General features: G+C 42.3%; 1 protein-coding gene and 1 long non-coding RNA gene across 2 annotated transcripts in view; both read left to right on the forward strand.

The window, feature by feature from the left end:
• The first annotated feature begins 265 nt into the window (after positions 1 to 265).
• Positions 266 to 1,191, forward strand: LOC113899478. The gene is made up of 3 exons (XR_003512915.1): positions 266 to 308; positions 738 to 892; positions 1,149 to 1,191. It is a non-coding gene; the product is annotated as an uncharacterized LOC113899478 (long non-coding RNA).
• Positions 1,192 to 12,563: 11,372 nt separating this feature from the next.
• KATNBL1 (katanin regulatory subunit B1 like 1) overlaps positions 12,564 to 24,625 on the forward strand; it is a 51,369-nt gene continuing 39,307 nt past the window's right edge. The window contains exon 1 of the mRNA XM_027553452.1: positions 12,564 to 12,731. The gene's annotated coding sequence lies outside the window, so the exon portion shown is untranslated. The remainder of the gene's footprint in view (positions 12,732 to 24,625) is intronic.

Below are 24,625 nucleotides of genomic sequence, written 5' to 3' on the forward strand. Positions count from 1 at the left end.
CAATATTGCTGCCATTGTCCTTCAAGTCATATACTCCTTCCCTTTTAAAGTACTCCTCTGCTTGGTATAAAATTTTTTAGAGTGCTCATGTTCATGCTTAGTGGCTAAGTCTTATTCAACTCTTTGTGACCTCATGGACTGTAGCCCACCAGGCTCCTCTGTCCATGGGATTTTTCCAGTCAAGAATACTGGAGTGGGTTGCCGTTTCTTCCTCCAGGGGATTTTCTTGATCCAGGAATCAAACCTGCATCTGCTGCCCTGGAAGGTGGATTATTTACCACTGAACCACTTGGGAAGCCCCTAATAAGGTACTACAGATTTATTTATTCCTTTATTCTAGGAATCTCACAGTGTTATTTGCTGAAATGTGTTCCAAAGAACATGAAGCTATTGAGATTGAACTCAGAAAAGGTTCCAAGGTCAAATAAATTCGATATTGTATTCTGCACATACATCCCACAGATTCTCAGTGCTATTAGTATAACACTAAAACCACAAGAAGTGATGCAGTAAAGAAACTCCTTTTCATTTTGTTTTCCAATCTGCCTGAACGAGAAATCTGTCTTTTTTTTCATTACATGTGTTAGTTTCCAATGGAATCAGTGTCCTGTAGAACACAGGGGGCTACCTATGTGCTCGAATTCAAGAGAAAGGCGAAGTCACTCTTTTAACGATCTGACTGATATTCTTAAATTGTTAGAATATCATGAAAAATAATAGATTCTTTATGTAAATAGAGTTTCAGATTGGAATGAAACTTGTGTGGATCGAAGTTTTTGCACAAAAATGTGTTTTGCAAGAAAAGTAAAGGGAAACCTATATTCTAATCCTGACTCCAAATGAACTCCTGAGAGGAAGGAAGTCTGTTGGCCTTCATTTCTTCATGTATAAAGTAAGTGATTGACTTATACTAGATTACTTCTAATGGTAACTTTTAGTTTTTTGCATATTATTATTTCATATATGGCATATTCAAAGAAAATAGACATTGTAAACATATAAAGGAATAGTGGGATTTCATATCATTTTTTTAAATTGTACTTTCCATACTTTTCCTAATACTCTGCATTATGCAGCTACCACTTTTGGATTTAGAAAAAAATAAATGTTATTAATTATGTCACCCTGCTTATTTAACTTATATGCAGAGTACATCATGAGAAACGCTGGGCTGGAAGAAACACAAGCTGGAATCAAGATTGCCAGGAGAAATATCAATAACCTCAGATATGCAGATGACACCACCCTTATGGCAGAAAGTGAAGAACTAAAAAGCCTCTTGATGAAAGTGAAAGTGGAGAGTGAAAAAGTTGGCTTAAAGCTCAACATTCAGAAAACGAAGATCATGGCATCTGGTCCCATCACTTCATGAGAAATAGATGGGGAAACAGTGGAAACAGTGTCAGACTTTATTTTTGGGGGTTCCAAAATCCCTGCAGATGGTGACTGCAGCCATGAAATTAAAAGATGCTTACTCCTTGGAAGGAAAGTTATGACCAACCTAGATAGCATATTGAAAAGCAGAGACATTACTTTGCCAACAAAGGTTCGTCTAGTCAAGGCTATGGTTTTCCCTGTGGTCATGTATAGATGTGAGAGTTGGACTGTGAAGAAGGCTGAGAGCCAAAGAATTGATGCTTTGGAACTGTGGTGTTGGAGAAGACTCTTGAGAGTCCCTTGGACTGCAAGGAGATCCACCCAGTCCATTCTGAAGGAGATCAGCCCTGGGTGCTCTTTGGAAGGAATGATGCTGAAGCTGAAACTCCAGTACTTTGGCCACCTCATGCGAAGAGTTGACTCATTGGAAAAGACTCTGATGCTGGGAGGGATTGGGGGCAGGAGAAGAAGGGGACAACAGAGGATGAGATGGCTGGATAGGATCACTGACTCGATGGACGTGAGTCTGAGTGAACTCCGGGAGTTGGTGATGGACAGGGAGGCCTGGCGTGCTGCAATTCATGGGGTTGCAAAGAGTTGGACACGACTGAGCGACTGAACTGATAACATGACATGATTTTAAACCTAAAAGCAGAATGATTCGGAGATTCACCTTGAGAGCCCTTAAAAAATACTGATGCCTTGGCCACACCTAGAGATTTTACTTCATCTGCTTAGCGGGGATCAAATGCATCAGTGTTTTTTGTGTGGCTCTCCTGGTGATTGTACTTTGCAGCAAGGATTCAGAACCACTGACCTAAGAGTGTTTCATTACTCTAAAATGACAAGGTTTGAATTTACACAGAGTAGTTTAAGCAATCATTAGTTTTTGAGAGCCTCCTTGTATTCCTCCCCACTGGGAGAAACTTGAATTAGAAAATAATAGGAATACTGAAATTGTAAAAATAAATATTAAACTTCCCTTACTTTGTGGCTTTGAGTAAATGTTATTTTAATTAAAGAAACTATGAGAAGGCAAACCGTGATTCCACAGGTCACATGAGTTGCCTCGTTTGCTTTTACAGTTTGTGCCACTGTCCAGTTTTGGCATTTGTGTTTGTGTCTTCCCCTCTCATCCCCAAACACTTCCTGAAGGGTCTAGTGAAGTGAAAGTCACTGAGTCGTGTCTGATTCTTTGCGACCCCATGGACCATACAGTCCATCTCCAGGCCAGTATATAGGAGTGGGTAACCTTTCCCTTCTCCAGGGGATCTTCCCAACTCAGGGATCGAACCCAGGTCTCCCACATTGCAGGTGGATTCTTTACCAGCTGAGCCACAAGGGAAGCCCTTTAAGGGTCTAAGCAGCTGACTGTTTCTAATACTTCATGCCATTTTCTTCAGAGCATCTGCATTTGGATTGAAACGAACAAAGAAATTTTCTGTTCATACAACCAGATTTGTGAGAATGCATCCCTCTAAAGGAAAAAGTTTTACAGCTACCTCTGAAGTTTTTGGTCTATGCCATTTTACAGCGTCTCTATTATAATTCTATTCGGCTAGCCTCACTGGTTCAACCAGTTCCCCCAGTGTTTTAAAAAAAGCTCCTAAGCCTTTTAGCAGCTTCAGTAAAATGGGCTTCTATTGCAATCTCTAGTTATTTGTTATTTAACTCTACTATCATTACTGTCTTGTGAAAAGGAACACCTTACTATTATACCATTCATGGTACAGTTGTTTCCATGGCAGTAATAGGGTTTTAACAGGGTGAAAATTTTTTGATCCATTTGTCTGTTTGCATTTTCAAACCCCTTTATCAGAAAAAATATATATATATATTTTGGGGGTTAAGATCCTACGTTGTTAGTTCAGATTCGGTTTCTGCATCGTTTCTATGCAGATTACAATTTTTTCTGTTTCTGGTTCATGGCCATTTCGTGTCATGAAATGCCCCTGGCAGCAGTGACATGAAATAATATGGTGCTGGGAGAAGAGGCTGGCTAGTAATACCATTCTTCATTATCAACTACCTTTCTCATTTCAAGAGGAAGGTTGTGAAATTCACATTTTAACAGGTTCCCATTATAGCACTTCCCTCCAGCACTTGCTTAGGAAGCTGGGAGAATTGCCATTCCCACAGATCCATTAAAGAATAAGGATGACAACCGTTGTGTGAGTCATAATGATACATCTCTGATGGTGTAACATGTTTCTTCAAGCTTGGTTACTCTGGATTCATCTGGTGATCAATTTCAGGTATGTTGGGAGTGGGGTAAGCTACATCCCACTACACAGAATACTGGAATCTAAGAATACTGAAGTCTACATCCAGGATCTGAATGACCAATCCAGGTCCTTTGGGGCATTTTTTCTTATGTGCTAATTTTTAGAAAGCTTCAATTGGTTCCATTGTAAAGCATTGTTTTATAGCCTGAGTTTTTTATAAGGAGAATTGTTATGGACTGAGTGATTGTGTCCTCCCAAATTTCATATGTCAAAGCCCTAACTCCCAATGTATTTATTTGAAGTGGGGCTTTTGTGTGTGTGTGTGCGCTAAGTCGCTTCAGTTATGTCTGACTCTTTGCTACCCTATAGACTGTAGGCCACCACTGTCCTCTGTCCATGGGATTCTCCAGGCAAGAATACTGGAGTGGGTTGCTGTGCCCTCTTCCAGGGGATCTTCCGGACCCAGGGATCGAACCCTTATGTCTCTCTGTGTGTTGGCAGGCAGGTTCTTTACCTCTAGCACCACCTGGGGCTTTTGTGGGGACAGGCAATCAGGGTTAGATGAGGTCATGAAGGTAAGGCTGTCACACTGGGATTAGTGTCTGGGAAGGAAAGTTATGACCAACCTAGATAGCATATTCAAAAGCAGAGACATTACTTTGCTAACAAAGGTCCATCTAGTCAAGGCTATGGTTTTTCCAGTAGTCATGTATGGATGTGAGAGTTGGACTATGAAGAAAGCTGAGCGTCAAAGAATTGATGCTTTTGAACTGTGGTGTTGGAGAAGACTCTTGAGAGTCCCTTGGATTGCAAGGAGATCCAACCAGTCCATCCTAAAGGAGATCAGCCCTGGGTGTTCATTGGAAGGACTGATGCTGAAGCTGAAACTCCAGTACTTTGGCCACCTCATGCGAAGAGTTGACTCATTGGAAAAGACTCTGATGCTGGGAGGAATTGGGGTCAGGAGGAGAAGGGGATGACAGAGGATGAGATGGCTGGATGGCATCACTGACTCGATAGACGTGAGTTTGGGTGAACTCCGGGAGTTGGTGATGGACAGGGAGGCCTGGTGTAATGCAATTCATGGGATCGCAAAGAGTCGGACACGACTGAGTGACTGAACTGAACTGAAGAAGACACACCACAGAGCTTGCTCTCTCAGTCTGCCATGTGAGGACGCAGTGAGAAGGTGCCTTTCTACAAGCCAGAATGGGAATGCTCACCAGGAACTGAATCAGCCGGCATCTTGATCTTGGACTTCCCAGCCTCCAGAACTGTGAGAAAATAAATTTCTGTTGTCAAAGCCATACATTCTGTGGTATTTTGTTATAGTAGCCCAGGCAGACTAATAAAAGGGTGAAGTGGGATTCAGAAGAATTGAAGGAGAATAATAAATACCTTTTAGTGCTTATTGAGTGCTTTTGAAAGATAAAGTCATCCCTTAAAACATAAAATAAATGTAGGATTGTTTAATTTGTAGGAGTTTATTACATAAATGAAAACATACACTGTCTACTGATTTTTTTTTCCACTTAATCCATATTGCTGCTGCTGCTGCTAAGTCGCTTCAGTCGTGTCCGACTCTGTGTGACCCCATAGACTGCAGCCCACCGGGCTCCTCCGTCCCTGGGATTCTCCAGGCAAGAATACTGGAGTGGGTTGCCATTTCCTTCTCCAACGCATGCATGCATGCTAAGTCGCTTCAGTCATGTCTGACTCTGTGCAACCCCATGGACAGCAGCCCATCAGGCTCCTCTGTCCACGGGGTTCTCCAGGCAAGAACACTGGAGTGGGTTGCCATTTCCTTCTAATCCATATTGAGTATCTTTCATGTCTGTCACTCAAGTCTACCTTGTTCTTTTTAAAGGCTAGAGAGTATACATGGCATAAATGTATGATAATTTAACCAGCCCCTAATCAATGAGCATTTAGGTTATTCCCATTTGTCACTGTTATGGGAGAAAAAAAAAGGTTGCTATGAAAATATCCCTGGGTACTTTGTCAACATAGTTCTGTAGGAGATTCATACAATTAAGGTCACCTGCCACAGAGGTTACAGTTACAATATTAATAGATTCAAATAGGCCCTCCAAGATGTGCTAATTTGTATTTTCAAGAGTTTGTGGACTAAATTATCTGTAGTTTTGTAGTGAGTTATATAGTGTCCCGGAGAAGGCAATGGCACCCCACTCCAGTACTCTTGCTTGGAAAATCCCATGGACAGACAGGCCTGGTGGGCTGCAGTCCATGGGGTTGCTAAGAGTCGGACACGGCTGAGCGACTTCACTTTCACTTTTCACTTTCATGCATTGGAGAAGGAAATGGCAACCCACTCCAGTGTTCTTGCCTGGAGAATCCCAGGGATGGGGAAGCCTGATGGGCTGCCATCTATGGGGTCGCACAGAGTCGGACACTACTGAAGCAACTTAGCAGCAGCAGCAGCATATAGTGTCCCCTCCAAATTCACATCCACCTGGAACCTCAGAATGTGACCTTAATTGGAAATAGGAACTTGGCAGATGTAATTAGTTAAGATGAGGTCATACTGGATTAGGGTGGGTTCTAAATCCAATAACTGATGTCCTTATAAGAAGAGAGGGCACACAGATATATGCACAGGGTGGAAGTCCATGTGACAATGGAGGGAGACTGGAGTAATGAAGCTACAAGTCAATGATTGCCCCAGCCATCAGAAGCTAGGAAGAAGCAAGGAAGAAAGATTGTTGTGTAGAGCCTGCAGAAAGATCATGGCCCTGCCAACACCTTGATTTTGGTTTTCCAGCCTCCGGAATTGTGAGAGATTGTATTTCTGTTTTGAGCCACTCAGGTTTCTGGTACTTTGTTACCGTGGTCCTAGAAACTAATACAAGTTTCCTTCAGAAAGGGGTTCCATTCAAATGAATTAAGCTAACCAGGGTTAGCTCAAGTGAGAAATAATCACAAATACTAAAATAATATTTCCCAAAGCTCCAAATCAAATCCTAAACTTTAAAAATCTTGCACAGTTTTAATTTCCTGATTGCTATAAATTAGCAAAGTGTTTTTTTTTAATTTCTGTATTTTAAAAAATATGTATTTATTGTGTATCTGGCTGTGTTGGGTCTTAGTCTCAGCACAGAGGATCTTCATTGCGTCGGGCAGGATCTCTCATTGCATCACATGGACTCGTTGTGGCGAGGCTCAGTAGGCGAAGCATGTAGCCTTAGTTGCTTTGTGGCATGTGGGATCACAGTGCCCTGACCCGGGATCGAACCTACATTCCCTACGTTGCAAGACAGATTCTTAACCACTGGACCATCAGGGAAGTCCCAGTAAAGTTACTTTTAAACAATTATTTTTTTAAAAAAGACATTTATTGTACAAAATGGAAAATACAAATAAGTAAAAAAGGTAATAAATCCTACCATGCAAAAAAGTGATAACAATTTTCATGGACAGTTTGATTTAGACTCTCTCAGACTTTTTAAATTTATATTTTGACTTATTTAACATATATTTTATAACATGCTATTCCATGAAGGGCCATATTTTTATTTTTATAAAAGGCAAAGGACAGGCAAAGGAAAAAATATGGCTAAATCTTTCAGGTTTTTGTGTTTAATTCTCTGATACCTCTGACAGATGTTCAGGTTCTGTTGCTTTTATCCAGCCTTGGCTGAGATCATGCGACGCTACCACACTGCACTTTCTCCCTGCCCCATTTCCACAATCCTGTCCACCCAGCCTGCAACTGGAGCCACGCTCCATTTCCCAGGACTGGGACTAGTCCTGCTACCCTTTGTAGATGAGAATAACGCTGTAGAATATTTGTGTTCTCCTCTTTGAAGGATTCAGAGTTGAGGTAACTTTGGGCTGCACAGGTAGCTCAGTAGGTAAAGAATCTGCCTGCAATGCAGGAGACACGGGAGACATGGGTTTGATCCCTGGGACAGGAAGATCCCCTGGAGGAGGGCATGGCAACCCACTCCAGGATTATTGCCTGGAGAATCCCATGGACAGATGAGCCTGGTGGGCTACAGTCCACAGGGTCACAGAGAGTCAGACATGACTGAAGTGACTGAGCATGCTTGCACACCTGTATCTAGCTATCTGTCTGTCTATCTGTCTATCTATCTATCACTCCTCAAGGCTTGCAGGATGTTAGTTCCCCTACCAGGAGTTGAACCTGGGCCATTGGCAGTGAAAGTGTAGAGTCCTAACCATTGGACCACCAGAGAATTCCCTGTCTTTCTTTAAGAGTCACAGTTAATGTTAGTATTTTAAAGACTTTGAGAAGTGGTATACTACAGTAAAGAAATATTTGTTTTATCCAACAGTTACCAAACTTCTGTGGCCAAGGAAACCTTTTTTTCTTCTTCCCTCTCTTTATTTTCAATCTAGCGACATCTTGCAGAACAGGTGTTCCAAAGAACATATTTAATATTGCATAGCCAGTTTCTGTTCAGACTCAATTTTGTTACTGCCAAAGTGGTTTGGCCTTGTGTCCAGCTCTAGGAAGCAGACTTCAGTTTTCATGGTCTTTCTGCAGCTCCAGTCTCTTGAGGCTGCAGACGTTTGTGGACCTCTTGAGGCTGTTTGCTCTTTCAAGTACCCTTCCCAAAGTTATTATCCTGCTTCTTATGCTCCTTGTCCTGCCATTTCCTTTCCTTTTTGCCTGTACCTTGCCTTTGAACCCCTCTCCACTATGCGTTTGTGAAGAACCCTCTAAGCAACTGCATGACTGGACTTGTTTTGCGAATGGTCACCGCTTTGAGATACTCTGTACTGATTACCAGGCCGTCAGCACCACAGTGAGTCTGTCTCCCCAGCACTAGTCCCCCGCCTGGAGCTGGTCTGATTACAAGTCTGGCTTTCCAAGGGAGCAGTCAACCAAATTGTATTCTTCTCTTAGAAAAATCACTGAAAAGGTAACATCAGAGAGAGTCACTGTGGTATGTACTATTGGAGTGTTTTACATAGGTTGCCCTATTCCCCAGCATCCCCTGAGATTGTGCAATTGAGGTAAAAGTGGCGTGGAAGGGCCCAAAGGCGGTGATCTAGGCTTCTGCGAGAGATGAACCTTGCTCCAAAGCTAGCATTCCTTCCACTCTAACAGGCTGCCCTACCTTCTTTCACTTGGTGACAGTGTACCTAACTGCAGGAAATCTATGGGGGAGGAGGGAAATGGTCTCTTGGGCTTCGGATTTGAAAAATCTATAACAAATATCATCATCTGCTTTCCAGCTGTCAAAGGGGAACAGCTGCATCCAAAACAAACTGCTTTAACAGGAGGATCTGCTCCCATTCAGCTGTCCCCACCCTCCACCCTCTCAAACAAAATCCAGGAAATTGCTGCTTCTGCCACCGAGAAGGGCATGTGTACTATGGTGGTATTTGAAAGGACTGTGAACCTTGCAAACTAGGAGTGCACTTGCTCATTTCCAGTGGCACTGCCTTATCTGAAACTTTCCCTACTGCCATTCTTTCCTTTCACAGTCTGCACAGGAAGGTGGGGAAGGGAGGAGCAGAATAAAAGGGACCGACTTCTCACTTTGCCAAAGCCAGCTGCCTGGAATTTTCCAGGGGCTCTGAGGCTGAGCAGTGGATGTAGCTAGCCATGGAAAGGATGAGCTATTGCTGTGTTTTACATCTCTTCACGCTCGGTCTTCTACCAGGCCCAGCATCATTCTGGAGGGGTAAGAATGGCATCACCATAGTAAATGCTCAGGTTCCCTGAACCTCTGACCTGAACGATCGTGCTTCATACCTAAAGTTCCGTCCTCCCTTCCTCCTCTCACTAGCCACCTTGCATCCTGATGATAGATTAATCCTTCCAAAGTATTGATGTAACTCTGTCACTTCCCTGCTCAATGCCTATGCCTTTTTAAGGTTCAACTGCCATTTTTATTATTATGTGCATTTATACAAATTGGCCCTTCAATTGATTTTGTATGGATTGATCTACAAAATATGATATCATAAAAAAGCAGCTTTCAAAGTGGTAAGTAGGATATGATCTCATTTCTGTTCTTAAATATAGTTATAAGTGCATAGTAAAACATCTGAAAAAACATATGTTCAAATAGAAACAGTGCTTGTCCATAAGTAATAGACTTTTACTGGTTTCTAATAATGTTTTTCCATCCCAAACACCTTCGCTTGATCATTCCAGATCTCCACAACCCGTCAGGTGACAGTCTCTGCTCCTGCCACTAGCTAGAGCTCTTTCCACCGGACTCAAATCGGGACAGAGAGCAGTCCTGGAATTTGTTTTGTATTTCTCCCACTATTAAAATCCTCTCAACTCCAACCTTCCTACATGATCTCTCCCCTGACTCTCCACTCAGAAGCACTCTTACAGCATGGCATGAGAGTTCTTTTCTTACATGGGTGTTTAGAGCCAGAGTTCTACACACCGTTCCTGAAAGATGTCCATATCCCTGTAAGAGGGAGATGTAGGGCAGAGAGGCTAACTTGGCTGCCTGATCACTCAAATGGAAGGAATATTTAAGGCAGTTAGAAGGAAGGCCTGGGGGAATGGCTAGAGGGGTGAACTCTCTGAGACTGCTGAGGGCTCTCTGAGAACTACATTTCTATGCATAAGGTCTGGTGGTGCAGGGATAATAAAAATATGTGTGGAATGCACTTTTTTTTAATCCATTAAAAAGTCTTGATTGAGTTCCAAGGGGGGGAAAATGCAACTTTATTGACTGAAAAGTATCAGTGAAGAAAACTGACCTGCATTTTCGTCACTAAAATGGTATATATTTCCAAAAAAGCAATAGGAAGGCAAATTTATTTCTTTTCACCTTAAGCTATGTTGAGGTTTGGCAGCCATGTGGGCCAGATGTCTCTAAACCCTGGAACCCGAGTCTGGAGACAAACCTACCTGAAACTCTTGTCCTAAGACGTTTTAGAAATGAGAATATCAAGGTTCTCTTCTGGCCTTTGGACAACCTGAGGCCTTGTTTGAGACGAAATCCTTCTGTGTCAACACCGCAGATTCCCTGAGTCCCGGGACTCCGTTAGTTGTCTTACCTCATCACCCAGCCTTCCTTGAGGGTAAGAACTATGCCTTACACTCTTTTCACCCTCTCCTGGGGAGGGCCCAGCACACTGCCTTTGTGTAGTGGGTCAAGAAATTCCTGTTTGTGATAATGGCGATGAAGAAATAGCTTGAGAGAAAGTGACTTCACCCATGTATGAGTTTATTTTCTTTCAAATGGCACACCCACTTAGTGTAAGTCCTACTCTGGGAATGTTCTATGCTACACAGCCCTAGAACCCAGAGCTTCTGCTCCCTCCCTCACTCAACCTGCTGGACTCTCTCAGCCCTCCCACCTGTTAACAAGTGGTGCCCCATGCAGAGGCATGTGCCTGCCTGTGCTTGGTTCGATTTGAGAAGCTCTCCAAGACTGCTTATGCAAAACATACCCTAACAATATTTCTCCCATCAACCTAAAGTAGTGCCTGAAATTTTTACCATTACTTTTTTTTTTTTTTTGTATTTAGTAAGGACCTTATTACTAGATAGAAAAAATACATTGTTATTATCATAAAATTATATTTTAGCTCTGATTAATTTTTCGGCCAGGCCTCACATTGCTCTGAACTTGCAGAGCATCTAGGATAAACCTTTTATCATTGCATTCACCACAGTGTATTGGAATGATCTCCTTCCCTATTTATCCAAGCCACTGTGAGCTCCTCCAAGCTATCTGTCGGTAGATTGCATCCTGGCACAATGGTGGGCCTTCAGAAATATTGTTGAACCCAAATTAGGCAACCTGTTCCTTAAGCAGCCTTGGGGAGCTCTTAATGGAGTGCAAAAAGCAGTGATGTGAAGTCTTTTTGGGGTGGGATCTTACAGTGAACAACTGTTTCGTGAAATGCACTACTTGGGTGGCTTCTGCAAGGGATGAGAGGCCCATCAAAGATAAACTTGCTCCCATCACAATTTGGTTAACTTCGATCAGTAGCTTACTTTTGAAGACTGACTCTGTCTCCACTACAATGAAGAGAATTACCCTCGATAATTAAAAATCACCTCAGGGACAGACCCAACCCTAACCTCATCTCAGTGTTCCTCACCCTAAACTGGGTAAAGAAACTGAGCCTGCTTCCTGGGGACAGGGTCTACATCATGCATATTTGTGGTGTTCTTAAGAGTCCAGAAAAGAGTCTAGCAAGTATTAGGAAGTAAAAAATAAGAGCTAACAATTATATAGTGCTTACTATGTGCTGGACTTTCCTGGTGGCTCAGACAGTAAAGAATCCTCCTCCAACTCAGGTGACCTGGGTTCTATCCCTGGGTCAGGAAGATCTCCTGGAGAAGTGAATGGCTACCCACTCCAGCATTCTTGCCTGGAGAATGGAGCAGGAGCTGCCATTTGTATTTGTTTGGCAGCCACATGGCTGCCAAACGTCAACAAAGGAGCCTGGCAGGCTACAGACCATGGGGTCACAAAGAGTCAAACACAACTGAGTGACTGATACTACTATGTGCCAGATACAGTCCTCTAAGAATTTTATATGTGTTAACTCATGTAATCCTCAGAACTATGAGGCACATACCATTAATAACCCCATTTCATAGATGGGGAAACCAAAGCTTAAGGGCGTTTATATGATTTCCCAAAGGTCGCAGAGTTCCAGTCTGCCCTTTCAAAAATTTTGCCTTGGAGCACTTAAATGAGCGTGAGTGAATAAATCTCTCCCTGCACCACAGTTTTATAGCAGATTGTTTGCTCCTTCTGGTCCAACACTTAAAGCACGGTTTCATCCACTAGACTGTCACTAGCGCGGGGTCATTCTTTGACTTCTACAACTCAGTTCCTAGAGCGGTATTACTTGCCACATCATACATAGCACGACTACATACTGCGTACCTGTGGCCGCCAGGGGGCACTGTGGCCACACGTTGTCTTCCCCCTCCCTCCAACCCTGAGCCACCTGAAAGAGGCGGAGCCAGCATTGGGCGGAGCCTCCAAGAAGTCCTAGGGGGAGCTATCCCGGCGGGCCGCGCGCGCGGCGGCGTTTGAATGGCCGTTCCTGGATCTCGGCCGGGGAGCCGAGGGATAGTCTGGGCTGCCGGGCGCAGTCGGTCAGCGCCTGGACTGGGCGGAGGCGCCGCGGTACCATGAGGCGCCGGTAAGTGACGAGCGGGCCTGCGTCTGCCTCGCGCCAGCGGGGCCGGGCCTGACCGCGCCCTGGGCCCACCTGCAGGCCCCGCGGCGGCCTCTCCTCGGCCTGGCCCGCGTGACGCTGCCGGGGTCGGGAGTCGGGGCGGGGAGGCGGCGGTGTCCGGTGGAGCCCCCTACGCTACTAGGGCGAGGAGGGTCGGGGCGGCAGGTATGGAGACCACTCGGGTGGGCGCGAGAGGTCTGGGCCGGGAGAGGCGTGGACGGAACCTGCTGTCACTTATTTATCTTCGGGTGGAGCCGACGTGTGCATCCCGCGAAGGGGGAAGGACGCCGGCGTCTGAGGCACTGTGTTTGAGGACAGGTTTTCCCAAGAGCCGCCTAGGCCGGGCAGTGGCATTTCCTTATTTTCTGCCGGGTCCTTGCTTCCCTGACACATAACCTTTTGTTCAGCAGGACAAAAACTTGACATAACTGCATAAGAATTGCTGATTGTAACTTTAAAAACCTCATTGTATTTTCTGAAAAGTTGTTCTGTAACTGTACCTAGGCTTTTACCACGCTCTTAAATTGGCTTAAGTATGGAGAAAACAAAGAGCTGATTTGTTTTCTTGTGGCTCGTAAAATTCCTTGAAAACAGAGGTGTCTATGTCAGTTTCTTTGAGATCTTAAAAAAAAAAAAAAGGATTGTCTGTAACAATCACCAGTTTAGCACTTGGCAAAAATTATGAGAAACTAGTCTACCTAATAGCTTCAGTTTCTATAGTTTATTTCGTTGTGTATTTTTTTTTAAAACAACTTCAGACTAGAATCAGTTTATACATTGAGGCTTTAACTTGGCCAATAATTAGCGTTATAATAATAACACTGGTTAATAGTTATTTTGTGCTTTCTGTGTGCCAAGCACTGTTTTGAGAACTTTGCTTTGGGCAGACTTATTATCATTTTGACAAGGAGGGGACTGAGGCACAGAGAAGTTAAAAGTGACTTGTACAGGATTACACAGCTAATATGATTGGGACCCAAGCACATCGGCTCTGCTCTTTTAGCTATATTCCTCTGCTGCCTCCTTTACATGTGGTTCTTCCTAGTTTACAAAGCAGTTTCATTTCATTTACTTCTCTCAACTGGCGAGCTAATAGACCTGTGAGGTGCGCTGGTGTACATGCACATGCTGTTAAATCAAGTTCTTCCGTGGACATGCTTAATTTTTGTGCATTAAGCAAAAAATCCATTGGCTATTTTAAGATAAATAGAATGTATAAAGTTTAAGTTTGTGTTGTAGTTTATAGTTTTAATTCGTTTATCATTTCCTGTAAGTGTAGAGTTTGAAACCTATGTATTCCTTAAAATATACCATTGTACATTAATGTTTGTTTCTGAAAACTTACTGAATTAGCTTAAATAATAACTCCATGACAAGAAAGTGAAGTTGCTCACTCATGTCCGACCCCATGGACTGTAGCCTACCATGCTCCTCCATCCACAGAATTTTCCAGACAAGAGTACTGGAGTGGGTTGCCATTTCCTTCCCCAGGGGATCTTGCCCACCCAGGGATCGAACCCAGGTCTCCCACATTGCAGGCAGATGCTTTACCTTCTGAGCCACCAGGGAAGCCCCCATGACAAGAAATAGGATTCAAAAGCAAAATCATTTCAGAAGAAATAACCGTTTACGCTTATTTACAGCTGAGAATTTAAATTTCATTCATCAGTTACCAAGCACTGTTAGGCCCAATTAGTTATACAAAAGAAATGTGCCAGGGCAGCAAAACCTGAGGGAAGTTAGTCTAGTTTGGAATATAAAATTAACAACCACCACCAAAAAAAAAAAGATACATGAGATTTTCTTCATGAATGCTGTGGGTATGTGGTGAACTGGACTCAGATCAGTAAGGCTTCTGCAGAGAACCCAAACTGAAGATTGGATGTAGGACCTTGAATAATATGAATGGGGAATTTTAGTGGGGAAGCAGTGTGTTCAAAGATTTGGAATTGGGAGTGAAAATTATTTTTCTAGGGAACAGTAAGTCTGGTCTCTTTGGAAAGTTCCTACTGAGGAGAAGAAGATTATGGCAGAAGAGTGCCAGGAGTGTTATATAAGACCCATACGCCACAGAAGTTTAGGTCTGACGTAAATATAAGGAGAGAGAGATGATACTAGGAGTTTACAAGCTTTTAAATGGTGATTCTCAGCTGCTGGCAGTTTTGCCCGTCGGGGGCATTTGGCAGTGTTGCAACTTGGGGGGTGGGGAGCTACTGGCATCTAGTGGATAGAGGCCAGGAATGCTGCTGAACATCCTGCAGCAGGACATGAAAACTAGTTACCCCGAATGTCAGTGCTGATGAGGTTGAGAAACCCTCTTTAAAGCTTTGTTTACATGGCTAGCCTCTGCTTCCATGTGCTTTAGATAAGTATGAATGATGAATTTTCAGAGCAGGAGTACAAGCAATATTAAAGTTAGGGAGAAGCTGCTTCAGGTACCTCAAGAAGACAACTGTTGTTAGAGTCTTGGGGGAAGGAGAGGCTGTAAGGAGTTAGGATAGGAGCAGTGAGGATGGAGAAATAGCAGCCCACTCCAGTATTCTTGCCTGGCAAATCCCATGGACGGAGGAGCCTGGTGGGCTACATTCATGGGGTTGCAAAGAGTCAGAAAACGACTGAGCATGCCTTAAGAAAGCACAGGTGGTGAAATGAGACTATGATTTAAATAATATTTTTCCTAAGTTTGAAAGTAATGTATGTTCATGGTAGGAAATTTAGGAAATGCAAATAAAGTGTGAAAAGAGGGAAAGCCACTTAGAAAATCCCCCAAGCAGAAAGACCAACTGTTAACATTTTCTTGTGGTGGTTTTTTTCAAATTTTTTTAAATGATGATTGCTGTTTTCCTTTATAAATCTAGGATTATGCACTTTTCTTCTTGTGGGGATTTTTTTTTTTTTTTGACTCAGCAGATCATGAATATTTCTCATTCTTTGAAAAATGTTCTTTTTTAATGGTCAGGCTTTTGTGTGTGTGTGTTGTTTTGAAGTTGGAAATATTTGCTTTGTATGCAAAAGAGCATTTTGAGTGAAAGTCGCTCAGTCGTGTCCAACTCTTCGCAACCCCATGGAGTACAGTCCATGGAACTCTCCAGTCCAGAATACTGGAGTGGATAGCCTTTTCCTTCTCCAGGGGATCTTCCCAACCTGGGGATTGAATTTAGGTCTCCTGCATTGCAGGAGGATTCTTTACCAGCTGAGCCACAAGAGAAGCCCTTGTGGACATTTTGAAGGACGACATATTAGATCATGATGACTGATTAACTATAGGAAACAGTAGAGGTAAAAGTTTATGATAGCTCCAAGATTTTAAGTTTGGGAAGCTAAAATAATGGTGCAGCTACTAAAATAAACCAAGCTTCTTGGGACTACGTGGCAGTCCAGTGGTTAAGACTTCACTTTCTAATGCAGGGGATGCAGGTTTGATCCTTGGTTGGGGAGTTAAGATCCCACATGCCTTGCAGCTAAACAACAACAAAAACAAAAAATCCCTTGAAGCAGAGGCAGTGTTGTAAGAAATCAAATAAAGACTTCAAAAAATTGTTCACATTAAAAAAAATCTAAAAACTGGGCTTCTCATAATACTTTGCATCTTAGGTATATAAACTGCTATTTACAGAGACACATAATGAGATTTTAATGAGGATCCTTGATGCTTATCAGCTTTCATTTTTCCTATAACTCCTATAATTAGTAATCTTCCTCTTTTTTTTGTAACTTTTTTTTTTTGTACTAAGCTTATTTTTCAGTTCTTTCTTAGCAAGTTTTTCTTTCTGCTGCTGCTGCTAAGTTGCTTCAGTCATGTCTGATTCTGTGTGACCCCATAGAGCCCACCAGGCTCCTCTGTCCCTGGAATTTTCCAGGCAAGACTACTGGAGTGGGTTACCATTTCCTTTGCCATTTCAAAAATACGTTTTCTTTTTAGAATACTAAGTAAGGCTTAAGTTTGTTGATCATGAATCTTTACTTTGAAAGATTAAATGACTAGTTTGGGTTTTTTTAAATGTATAGATTGCCAAAATTTATAAGTAAGAGGCGAAATGTAATTCTCCCAGAGGAGGAGGAATTATCTTTAGAAAGTCTTGTCCACTGGTGAGATGCCTCAGTACATCATATCGGTCAATATTACATTGCTGTTTTATCAATCATTATATTTGTTGATCTATACCAGTTAATCTGGTAGTTTGTGGAAAACATAGAAAAGTAAATTTAAAAAAAACCCTTAAAGCTAATACAAATGGTACTTTTACTGGGAATATATGCTTTTCAAATTGGATAGGATGTAATTTGGCTTTTTTTACTATTGACTCTTTAGAGTTCAAATCCATTGACTTTGGAGAAGTTTTGTATTTTCTTTGTTCTTGGGACATGATGAGGGTAGAGATGGGAAGAAACTTCTGAAAGTTCCCCCCAGTTTGTCTTCGCTATAATCACCTCCCTCCCCTTCAGTGTTACACACTGCCTAAAATTCTTTTTGCCTTTGGACAAGTCACTCAGGAACCTCCCACCTATGTATGAATCACAAATGCCCATTCTGGCATTTCTTCTCTTTAGTATAATCTTAAAGCAGGCAGCTTGGTGTTACATAGGAAATGCTGTAACACAAAGTCACAGTTCTAAGCCTGGCTCTTCTGTTAGTGGCTGAGCGTTCTTGGGCAAATCCCTTAATCTTATCTGTAAATCGAAATTATCTCCAAGGTCCTTTCCAGCTCTTAAGAGCCTGTGAATCTGTGAAGCATTTGCTTTTGAAGTTACCACCGGAAGACTATTCGTCTTTCACATCTTAGCGTGAGTTACTCATAGATCATAAGTGATTTCTTCCAAAGGCATTTGTAAAAGCTGACTCCCATATAATAAAATTGGGAGTGGAATTTTAGAATGGAATTTTAAGTGCTGCTCGAATGCAAGCTCCAGGAAGGCAGGGATCTTTGTTTTGTTCACTTTTGTTTCCAGTGGCTAGAATGGTAATTAGTAGATGACTCAGCCGGTATAGAATCTGCCTGCAATGCAGGAGACCCACGTTTGATTCCTGGGTTGGGAAGATCCCCTGGAGAAGGGAATGGCTGCTCACTCTAGTATTCTTGCCTGCAGAATTCCACGGACCGGAGAGCCTAGTGAGCTATAGTCCATGGGGTTGCAAAGAGTAAGACATGACTGAGCCACCGACACTGTCACTTCCCTTTTTCATGTACCTAATATTTGTTGAATGAGTGAAGGAATGAGTTGTTTTTGAGGAAAGACAAGCTTTGAAAGAACTCAGAATGCAAATTTACCTGATTACAACCCAGTCATTCCTACAATATAAACATACCTCCTAGTTGTTGTAAAGCGTCCACTGTTCACTTGACTGCCTTTCAGAACTATTACTAATCACTGTCCTGACTGCTCCTCGTGCTCACAAAGTGCAGTTGTGTCCATCACCAGGCCTTACGTTGGTGCCAGCTTGACTTTTCAGTGTTCCTTTTACTTGCAAAAATCTGTGCTTTGCCTATTCCGTGTACCACTTAATAACATTATTAACAGTATGGTTAGCGTTATTGCAAAACTAAATCATATATGTTGATTAAAATTTGGCCTTTCATCTGTGGAGGACTCATGGCATTAGCGTGGATGAGACCAGCACTCTTGGCTTTTCCATTCTGGTCGTTCTAATTCTACAACTACCATATAAAATAATCTTCAGGAATATTTCTAGTCATATGGTTCCTATGTAAAACTTTGCAGTAAGTCTTTTTTGTCTACAAACTCCAGAATCCTGGACCCAGCATTCCGTGATTCTGCATTTTAGCCAACATAGCTTTTTAATCTGTCCAAGTCTTTTCTCTGTAGTGACCTGGACTCTTAACTGTTCCCCCACCTCCACCCCACCGCTTGCCAGATCTTTGTCCCCTACCCATGGATGGAACACAGGCTGTCAGTAGTGAAAGCCCAGAGTCCTAACCACTGGACTGCCAGAGAATTTCCTGGACTCTTAATTATTTCATTATTGACTAGTTGATGTAGATAATAATGAAACAAAAAAATTATTCTTACCTAGAAAGTATGTTTTCAGATAAGGAGAGGCTGACAGACTTTCTCAAGAAGCCTTTATTAGGTGGCATTCATTGTTTGGCTGACTTATTAGTTTACTGAATTTATTAATTTACTGAAAAATAACATCAAGAAACAAGAATCCTTTAAACTCTACATAAACAGTTTTTTCTCTCCTTGTTGGCAGACATATTTGAAAACTAAGGCCTAATCAGAAAAAAATTAAGTACCTGTGTAGTATATATAGTTAGTAGTATTAGTTGAGTAGTTAGTGAGTTCAGTTCAGTCGCTCAGTCGTCTCCGACTCCTTGTGACCCCGTGAACCACAGCACACCAGGCCTCCCTGTCCATCACCAACTTCCAGAGTTTACCCAGATTCATGTCCATTGAGTCAGTGATGCTGTCCAACCATCTCATCCTCTCTTGTCCCCTTCTCCTCCTGCCCCCAATCTTTCCCAGCATCAGGGTCTTTTCAGTTGAGTCAGCTCTTTGCATCAGGTGGCCAAAGTACCGGAGTTTCAGCTTCAGCATCAGTCCTTCAGCGAACACCCAGGACTGATCTCCTGTAGGATGGACTGGTTGGATCTCCTTGCAGTCCAAGGGACTCTCAAGAGTCTTCTTCTGTGCCTACAACATTGCTTGGTTGGTTTATCAGTATGGATGGGCCAGCTTTTATATATATATAGATATAATTTTATTTATTTATTGGCTATGCTGGGTCTTCGTTGCTGAGCAGGGCTTTCTATAGTTGCAGCAAGCAGGACTGCTCTGTAGTTGTGATGCACGGACTTCTCATTGTGGTGCTTTTTCTTGTTGTGGAGCACGGGCTTGAGGGCACATGGGCTCAGTAGTTGTGGCTCCTAGACTCTAGAACACAGGCTCAATAGTTGTGGCTCATCGACTTAGTTGCCCCATGGCATGTGGGATCTTCCTAGATCAGGGCTTGAACTTAAGTCTCCTTCATCGGCAGATTCTTTACCATTGAGCCACGAGGAAAGCCTGGGCTTTGTTATTTTGCGGTAACAAATAACCACCAACTCTCAGTGGTTTAAAATAACAAAGAATTCTTTCTTCTCAATTCGTGTTACATGCGAACGGTTGTCTGGGATCTCGACTCTATGTTTTCCTTGCTCAGGAGTACTGAGCAGGTTATCTTACCATGCCTAACTTCAGGGTGATGGGCAGGTATAAACCTATCATGTATCTGAAAGAAGAACTGGAATATCATAACACAGTTTTAGTGTTTACCACAGTTGGGGAACTTTCTTTAGATATGTTCCTACATCTATCAGCTGTTTATTAGGTACCCACTATATATAAGGCACTATTCCTGATACAGTGAACATGGTTTCTGGTCTCATGGAGCTCACAGTCTAGTGGGAGGACATGGACAATAACCTAATAACCAAGTTAATTTCAGATAGTAATAAGTGCTATGGAGAGGGGAAATGTGGTACTGCTATAGAGACTGACCGGAGGTGAGAGTGGGGTTTTCCTTGATTGGGTGGTCAGGGAAATCTTCTGGAGTGGGTGATGTTTGAGCTGGGAAGCAGCAGCCCTGAGAGTGTATTAGCGGCAGCGGTGGATAGTTTAACCAGAAGGAGTGCCACAAAATGAAAATGAGCTTTTCATGTTTAAGGACAGACCAGTGTGACTAGAGCATTTAGGAGCAAGCTGATACCATAGTCCAAGAGAGAGACAATGGTAGTTAGATGTAGGATGATGAAAATGGAGACACATGGACAGTTTTGGAGTGTGTTATAAAGGCAGAGGCAGTAGACTGGAAGCAGGGCACTTAGGAAAAGAGCAATCAAGGACGGATCCTTTGTTTTGGGCTTGAGCAACTGAGAAGATGATTGTTACATTTACTGAGTTATAGGTAGTTAGGAGCAGCAGGTTTGAGACGGTGGACATTAAGGGTTCTATTTTCAGTATGTTAAGTTCAAGAATGATGACTGTTAGACATCCACGTGGAACTGACTTTTAAAGCATTAAAGATATGAGTCCAGAGTTTAGGGGAAACATTGAGACAAGTGATTTTTTACTTATTTTTTTGAAATGAGGCTTATGTGTTAAATTAAGTTACACTTAAGTCTGAGACCTGGAAGTCATTATATCTCCTTAAAGAAGAGACATTACTTTGCCAACAAAGGTCCAGTTAGTCAAGTGTATGGTTTTTCCATTGGTCATGTATGGATGTGAGAGTTGGACTGTGAAGAAGGCTGAGTGCCGAAGAATTGATGCTTTTGAACTGTGATGTTGGAGAAGACTGTTGAGTCCCTTGGACTGCAAGGAGATCCAACCAGTCCATTCTGAAGGAGATCGGCCCTGGGATTTCTTTGGAAGGACTGATGCTAAAGCTGAAACTCCAGTACTTTGGCCACCTCATGCGAAGAGCTGACTCATTGGAAAAGACTCTGATGCTGGGAGGGATTGGGAGCAGGAGGAGAAGGGGATGACAGAGGATGAGATGGCTGGATGGCATCACTGACTCGATGGACATGAGTCTGAGTGAACTCCGGGAGTTGGTGATGAACAGGGAGGCCTGGCGTGCTGCGATTCATGGGGTCGCAAAGAGTCAGACACGACTGAGTGACTGAACTGGACTGAACTGAAAGCAGTATGTGATTCCTCTGCTGGAGAAGGGAGTGTACCCTAAGAGAAGGGAGTGTTGCCTAAGGGAGTGTTCAACCTTCAGTATATGTTCTTCTGCTTTCAGCACAGGAGATAATGGTGGTAACAAACCTTTGTAACTGACAGTTGGATACTGTAATCCTCTCAAGCATTCCAGTATCCAGTTCAGTTCAGTTGCTCAGTCGTGTCTGACTCTTTGCGACCCCATGAATCGCAGCACGCCAGGCCTCCCTGTCCATCACCAACTCCCGGAGTTCACTCAAACTCACGTCCATCGAGTCGGTGATGCCATCCAGCCATCTCATCCTCCTCGTCCCCTTCTCCTCCTGCCCCAATCCCTCCCAGCATCAGAGCCTTTTCCAATGAGTCAACTCTTCGCATGAGGTGGCCAAAGTACTGGAGTTTCAGCTTCAGCATCATTCCTTCCAAAGAAATCCCAGGGCTGATCTCCTTCAGAATGGACTGGGTGGATCTCCTTGCAATCCAAGGGACTCTCAGGAGTCTTCAACACCACAGTTGAGAAGCATCAATTCTTTGGCGCTCAGCTTTCTTCACAGTCCAACTCTCACATCCATACATGACCACAGGAAAAACCATAGCCTTGACTAGACGAACCTTTGTTGGCAAAGTAATGTCTCTGCTTTTCAATATGCTATCTAGGTTGGTCATAACTTTCTTCTAAGGAGTAAGAGTCTTTTAATTTCATGGCTGCAGTCACCATCTGCAGTGATTTTGGAGCCCCAAAAAATAAAGTCTGACACTGTTTCCACTGTTTCCCCATCTATTTCCCATGAAGTGATGGAACCAGATGCCATGATCTTCGTTTTTTGAATGTTGAGCTTTAAGCCAACTTTTTTACTCTCCTCTTTCACTTCCATCAAGAGGCTTTTTAGTTCCTCTTCACTTTCTGCCATAAGGGTGGTGTCATCTGCATATCTGAGGTTATTGATATTTCTCCCTGAAATCTTGATTCCAGCTTGTGCTTCTTCCAGCCCAGCGTTTCTCATGATGTACTCTGCATATAAGCATTCCAGTGTATGAAGCATTAAAAACCATTGCTATAAAAGGATGCTAACATCATCTTCTGTTGATTTCATTTAATTTTCAAAGGGCAGTCTACCCTAATATATAGGATGTTAGCATATACTTCTTGCTATTGATTTCAAAATTAGAAAAGTGTTATAGATTGGTAAAGTGAAAAGTGAAAGTGAAGTCACTCAGTTGTGTCTGACTTTTTGTGACCCTGTGTCCGACTCTTTGTGACCCTGTGTCCGACTCTTTCCGACCCCGTGGACTGTAGCCTACAATGCTCCTCTGTCCATGGGATTTTCCAGGCAAGAGTACTGGAGTGGGTTGCCGTTTCCTTCTCCAGAGGATCTTCCCAACCCAGGGATCAAACTTGGGTCTCCCGCATCGTAGGCAGATGCTTTACCATCTGAGCCACCAGGGAAGTCCACCAGACTTCATAGACTGATGACCCTAGTCCAAATCACGAAGATAAGGTGTTAAAATTAATTTGTATTAGTTTGTCTTTTTTGAGAGTTGTGTGTCTTATTGGCATATTCTTTCACATACATAGAGTCTATCTTGAAAACATCAGAAATATCTTTAGTAGCTAAACAAGGGGTCAAAAAGGACCTTAACCTTAAGGATGACATTTTATACATGTGTATATATAGTTACATTTCAGAGTTTAAGAAGACAACTGGGAAGGATTAGAGTGTTTTTCTTCTCTCTGAATTTTTCCAGAAAAATAATGGAATATTTTAACAGAGAAAGGGATATTCATCAAAACATGCTAAGATAATTATCTGCGTGGTTTAAGAAACTCTTTAAGTCTTCCCAAAGATTTGGATATTTATATAGCCATAAGAAGAGTAATATATAATACATTTTAATTTAGTTAGGACGTAATTGGAGCTTGGGATTAACATATACACACTGCTATATATAAAACAGATAAACAACAAGGACCTACTGTCTGGCACAGGCAGCTGTATTCAATATCTTGTAATAACTTAATGGAAAAGAATCTGAAAAAGAATATATAATATACACATAAATCATATATATATAAAACTGAATCACTTTGCTACACACCCGAAAGTGACACAACATTGTAAATTAACTATATTTCAATTTTTTAATGACTGAAAATAAAACACCATATTTGCTTTTGATAACAAAATTTAAAAAGTCTGCGGAAGTCTCCCTTTCACCTCACCCCCCCCACCACACATGTCCTCTCTCTTGAAATGACTTTTGTCCCCAGTTTCTTGTGTATCCTTCCAGAGATACTCCGTGAATATGTAAGCAATCACTCATGTACACTTCATCTTTTACCTAGGTAACAAAATACTGTTCTGTACCTTATTTCTCCCACCTCCACCAGCCCCTGCCAACTTCCCAGTAAAAGGCATAAAGTCACTGAAAAAACTGTGAGTCCAAAACTGTTAATAAAGATGATGATAAACAAAACACCTACTTATCAGAATTTAGCTAACTTTGTTTTTTCCCATTGTTAATCTTAGTTCCTTAATGTATGCTGAGGGGGGTTAATTATTAAAACTGAGGAGTTGGTGGTAGCATTGGTAATTCCCACTGAGTATCAATTTTGTAATTTTTATTTCAGGGTAAGTTAGTCAAAAGAGAGTTGGAATTCTGTTTGGTCTAATTGATTGAAATCATGTTGAACCCACTGAATTGCCAGAAATCTATATTTTCATGCTTGCCCCACTTTCCTGAATTTGACATCTCTCACACCAGCTTTCCCTGGGAAACTGAATTAAGAGAAGAATGATGAATCACTCAGCAAATAAAAAAGCCTCTGGGGTTTACTCCAGATACTAGGGGTTCTGAGTTGTTAAGGACATGGCGTCAGAATGAGAGTACCTAAGTCTTATGGTTTGAACATTTAATAATATCAGGCTCTGGTAACTTGATAAATCCATTTCCTCAATAGGAATAAACCTAAAAATATACAGGAAAATCTGGACCACTTGATGGGGCACCCTTTCCCTGGACAGTGCATGAATAAGCACCAGCTCTGCTTGTTTCTGTGCTTCTCTTTTCTTCCCCCATCATTGTTCACCTCCTGTCTCCCCCGCTCCAGTTTATACCCCGTCTCATTGACACATATTTCAAAATGTTAACCTTCAGTCAGATTCAGATCAGATCAGATCAGTCACTCAGTCGTG

Source organism: Bos indicus x Bos taurus, chromosome 10 (genome assembly GCF_003369695.1).
Source record: "Bos indicus x Bos taurus breed Angus x Brahman F1 hybrid chromosome 10, Bos_hybrid_MaternalHap_v2.0, whole genome shotgun sequence".
NCBI classification, from domain to species: Eukaryota; Metazoa; Chordata; class Mammalia; order Artiodactyla; family Bovidae; genus Bos; species Bos indicus x Bos taurus.